The sequence below is a fragment of the Elephantulus edwardii genome, unplaced genomic scaffold (genome assembly GCF_000299155.1).
Source record: "Elephantulus edwardii isolate Elephantulus edwardi_28Jun2011 unplaced genomic scaffold, EleEdw1.0 scaffold00158, whole genome shotgun sequence".
Classification (NCBI taxonomy): domain Eukaryota; kingdom Metazoa; phylum Chordata; class Mammalia; order Macroscelidea; family Macroscelididae; genus Elephantulus; species Elephantulus edwardii.
Window position 1 is genome coordinate 6,260,220 of NW_006399908.1, and position 5,851 is coordinate 6,266,070.

Sequence of the window (5,851 nt, forward strand, 5' to 3'; positions counted from 1 at the left end):
AGTCAATTTGACTCATTATACCCCACTACACATCTGTATTCAAAGAAACTATATCTCTTTCTTTTTCTGGCTCCTTCACTGACCTTTTGCTTAAGCAGTTCAGTATCTAATATACCATGACACCAGGGTAACACCGTGATCCTTACAGAAATTTCAACAGAGTAGTTTGATGCTAGGGAAGTATTCTTCTGCTTTGTGGGAATGCAGTAGCTCACTGAATCACTTAGCATATTTGAAGCTGAATTAAAGTTTGATGAAAGAAAGACTATTTTACCTGTAACAAATGTGCACAGAGAGTAAGTAATATGTTTGGGAAATATGTAGAAGGAAGTATAGGAATGCTTGACTTTGAAACAAATCAAGTAAAATTCTTTATGACTATTTTAACTCCCCCCCCTTACTAAAATCTGACTTTTTTTGTTTTTCTTCACCATGGCAGAAAATGCTCACTGCATCTCTAATGGAACACAGTTCTTTTTTTAATTTTTTTTTATTATTTATTCTTTTTATGTGTGTACTGTCAAATTGGATCTGAGTGGTACAGGAGGCGATTGTTCCTCCTTCTTCAGCAGAGCATCTGGTGGATTTGAACCACGCACCTCTGGGATTGCAGTGCAGTTTCCTGCCACTAGGCCACCAGAGCTCGCCGGAACACAGTTTTGATCACACGTAATCAATGTAAACTACCAACATAGTCACAGGTATTTTAGAAGCAATATTATGTAGGTCACTGGGGTAGATAATTTCCAATGAGAACAAAAACCAGCTCATTATAAAACAGCTTAAGTATTATTTACTGGGTAGAAATTTCAAATACCTGAAAGTCTTCTGTTTTTTCCATTACAGATTGGTTCCCCAGTCTATAATACCATGTGATATCCTTAGAACATCATAGATATTCAAAGATATTCTAATGAAAACTCCTTCTAAGAACACAGCACATAACGACTGATGGAGAAAGAAGCAGCTTATTTTTTCCTGTCATCACCTACAGTTAAACCTTGCTAAAAATGAGAAAATTGTTTAAGGAAATTATAAAAGACTTGGATTTCCATTTAAATATAGTTGTTGTTAACTGTCATCAAGTTGAGCACGACTCGTAATGACCCTATGAACAAAAGATCTGAAGCTTTTCTATAATTATCATTTCTCCAAGTTCATAGTTTCCAGAGGCATGTGGTTTAGCATTAATTACCAAAATTCTGCTAAGAGAGAAATAATTAAAATTAATTACTCATTGTACTTATTTTCTTTTTCTTATGAGCTCAATAAAAGTGTATAATTAGCTTTATTACTTAACATGGTCGGTCCTCTACTTGATCTAGTAATGACACATAATACATTACTTCACAAGGATTAGGATTAAGTAAATGTGATCACTGAGTTTATAGTGGCTTCACCATTATTTTACTAATTTTGTTCTTTGCTCACAGTTAGCCAAATGTAAAGATTTGAAGTGAAAATCTCCATCTTAACTAAACACCATCTACTGCTACTATAAGGAAAAAAGCCAAAGTAAGTGCCTTCAGACAACATAAGAGTCCCAAACAAGGATTCTGGCTCTAAGATAAAGGCAATTTCTCTCTTCTCTGGAGTAAGGTGCTTGTTTATTTTCAGTTTTTATACCTGGTGTTCTTGACAACCATGTGGCACGTACCTTCCTCTCCATAAATTTTTACTTGCTATTCTTTGCCCTCCTGTGTTTATCTGTGTATATCTTTATTTTGCCTTCATATTTAACAATAGTTCTTTTATATCTCAGAAGAGATCGATTTAAAGCATACTCTCCATAGGGAGTTGTACTGCTAACTCAATGGCCAAGACCCTATGGAGATCCAAGTCCACCAAAGGATCATCAAGAAAAGATCACCAATCTTTTATTGGGCCTTAGAAACCTACAGCAAGGTCAGATAGGAGTTGTCTTGATTTCCAGTTAGTGCATTTGTTTCTACCCTAATTGTTGCAATTATGTGTCATTAAGTCAATCATGACTCATAGCAACCCTATGAACAACAGATGATTTGAATTCTGTTCTATCCTATGCCATCCTCATCCTCTCTGTTATAGTCAAATCCTCTCCTGTCATCACTGTGTCATCTTGTTGAGAGTCTTCCTGTCTTTCACTGACCTTCCATCTTTCCAAGGATAGTTGTGGTTGTTGTTGTGAATTGCTGAAGCAGAACCGACCCATAGCTGACCGTCTGGCAGGTTTTCAGAGGCAGTTCATTACACGAGAGGAGATTGCCCATCCTTCTCCCACAGAGCAGCTGGTGGATTCAAACCTCCTGCTTTTGGAGATGTAGCACAGTTTCTCGCTGCTAGGCCACCAACAAGTTCAAAGTGTGTGAGATGGCGCTTCAATATCCTTGCCTCTAAGGAGCACTCTGGTTGCTCTTTCTCTAAGACATACCTGTTTGTTCTTTTGACAGTCCTTGGGATATTCAGTATTTTTCTTCAATATCACAAGTCAAATGTATCAATTCTTCTGTCATCCATGTTCACTGTCTAACTCTTAGATGCACAGCAAGTGATTTAAAAGATCATGACCTGAATTAGGTGCACCTTAGTCTTTTAACTGATATTGTTGATCCTTTGTTCTTCAGAGAGATTCCTGGAAGTATACTTTTGTTTTCTAGCATGTCTTTTGACTTCTTGACTTCTGGTGTCTGGTATCTGGTATCTACACTTGCTTATAAAGAATAGGTAATAGTATGCAGTATAGACAATAGGTATTAGATAATAGAAAGTATTATCGATACTACCTTATTAATATAACAAAGAAAGCTATTCCTTAATATAAGGTTAAAACAATAACAAAAACAAACAAAAATATTATTGGCAAGGAATAAATTCCAACTCATAAATACTGAAAATAAGTAGATTGCTACATTGCTGTCTATCTATCTATCTAATAGTGATCCTCCATCTTCTTTCCACAGGTTTGCTATTGTTTGCCAAAGAATCGATTCCAAGTCACCAGGTCGTTGCCTATATAAAACAGATCATAAACATGCCTGATCTGGTTAGGATAATACATAATTATAATACTTAATCTTGGAAAACACAGATCAATCCATATAATATCCAAGACTGCCTTTACTTCTGTTAAAAACCACAATTTATTTCTGTTTTAAACAACAATTTCAGAAGAGTTTTCCAAACAAAGTTCAGTAACTAAGTATAGGTTTCACAGGAGCTCAGTCAAGTGTTCTAGGATTTTCATTCTTCTCACAATTTGTTGTGATCCACACAGTCAAAGGCTCTCTGGTGCACTTTGCTTTCAGCCAAGATCCATCTGGAATTGGCTATGATGTCCCTAGACCCACGGCCTCTTTGAAACTCAGTTTACCCTTTTGGCAGTTCTCTGTTACTGTTCCAGATGTTTCAGGGTAATCTTCAGTGAGACCTTTCTCTTGTGTGATATTAGTCAATTTGTACTCTAATTTTATTATGAAGGCAATGTTAATTTCTCATCTAGCTGGTCTACACATTAAGTCAACTGATTGTTGTTTTTGTTGTTGTTGTTGTTGTTGTTGTTAGGGGCTATCAAGTGAAGTACGACGCATAGGAATCCTATGAATTAAGGATCTGATCCCTGTTCTATCATGCACCATCCTCACACTTCTTGACACGCAAGAGCCCATTGTGGCAGTCACAGCACTGATTTACCTGGTCGAGTCTCTTCCTCTTCACTGATTCTCCACCCTTTGCAACTTCATGTGCTGCTCCAAGGATTAGCCCCTCTTGGCTACATGGCAAAAATATGTGAGGCAAAGAGCACTCTGGCTGCATTCTCTCCAAGACATATCTGTTTGGGTTTTTTGCCATCCATATTATGTTCAGTGCTCTTCTTCAACACAACAGCTCAAATAAATAATTTCTTCTTCTTCTGTCATTCTTTTTCATTGTCCATCTCTCAAATGCATAGCAAGTCATTGCAAAGACCATGGCCTGAATCAGACTCACCTTAGTCCTCAAACTGACATCATTACCCCTCAATAATTTGGAGAGGTAACTAACTGTGGATTTTCCCAGAGCAGTGTTTTTGCTTAATTCCTGACTTATGGTCAACTGATATTGTGTGGAGGGGGGCTGTTTAGCCTAAACTATGGTGGTTGGTCTTTGTAGCATGGCAAAAACCCACTTTAAAACTATAGAATGTGTCATTCTCAATCCGGACTGCTGATTTCATTCAACGATGAATGTCACTGTTGTTGTTGTGTATTGTCCAGTCATAACCAGCAATAGCTGACCCTCCAGTTGATTTTCAGAGATCATTAGGAGCACAGGAGGAGGTTGACCATTGACTTAGTGGAAAGAACTTGCACTGTAATCTCAAAGGCACTTGGTTCAAAGCCACCAGCTGCTCTAGGGGAGAAGAATGGACAAGAATGGACAGCTGCTCTGCAGGAGAAGGATTGTTTAACTTCTTCAATAGAGAATTTGGGCAACAGGAAAGCAAGACAAAGAATAACTGGATTAAATGGGATAACTAACTGGAATCAACTGACTGGTAGATTCCATATTTCTTTCTTCTCAAATTAAGGTGAATAAACACAAAGTGGATTTTTAAAAAAAAATATATTTGTAAAAAATTTCTTGAAAAGCTTTAAAGTCATCTAAGAAGGGGTGGAGGAATCAGCCTTCAGGGAGCCATTGTGGGCTGAGTGTAGTTGGGTCTATTCTTTCAGGAGTCCCCTGTGACCCCCTCACAAAAAGTGAATTGAAAAAGCAGTATCACTAATATCATATGCAAATAAAATCTTGCTGAATATAATTTTTTTAATTTTTTATGATTTTTTAAAAAAATTATATTGGATTTCTTACAAAGTTGATATGCATTGTGTTTCACACTATTTTTCATTCGCTTTGTGTTTCATACAATAATTCCAAGACAATGTTGTTGCTATGTGCTGTCGAGTCGCTTGCGACTCATAGCGACCCTATGTACAAGAGCCCTAAACCGTGCTCTGACCTGTACAATCTCACTGTCTCTGACACACCCATCCCGATTACCCCAGTCACTAAATCAATCACCTCATAGAAGGTCTTTCCCTCCTGCACTGTCCCTGCACCCTACCAAGCATGATGTCCCTGTCCAAGAACTGGTCCTGCCTTGCAGCATGTCCAAATTATGTCAGACGGAGCCCCAGAATCCTTGCCTCCAAGGACCAGACCAGTTTAACCCTCTCCAGGGAGAACCTGTTTGTTTTCCTAGCAATCCATGGTACATTCAATACTATTCTCCTGCACCACAGCTCAAAGGCATCAATTCTCCTTTTATCCTTCTTAGTCATTGTCCAACTCTCTGATGCATAACAAGTGATTGCAAAGACCAAGGCCTGTATCAGGCACAGCTTAATCTCCATACTGACATTGTTGCTCTTCAGTACTTTGTAGTGGTCCCTAGCAGCAGACTTTCCTGCCACACCTGCCTTGCCAGCTGCACGGTCTACGGCATCAGTGTGACAAGCGATGCGTGACTACAGGCTGCTAGGGTCCTCCAGCATGATCATGGCTGCAACAATGGATCCTATGATGAAGGCAAAGGTTGAGCTGAAGCCCGGATATTTGTGGAGATGCCTCACTCAAACTCCAGGGCTGAGTCAGGGTTATAAAGTATTCTGGGGAATGGGGTTTATTATGTTTAGTTATTTTTTCCTGTCTGTTTTGCTTTTCTTCCTCAAGTGTTCCTGCAATTCCAGAAAGTCCTGGAAAGTCAGAGAGCACTTTGAGTAATCATTACTTAGAAGAAAGGCTGGATGTTCCTGGAAATGGGGGGCAACCAAATCTAGTTGAAAGAATTCAGAGCATTGAATACTTCATTGAAAATATATTAAGAAATATTTCT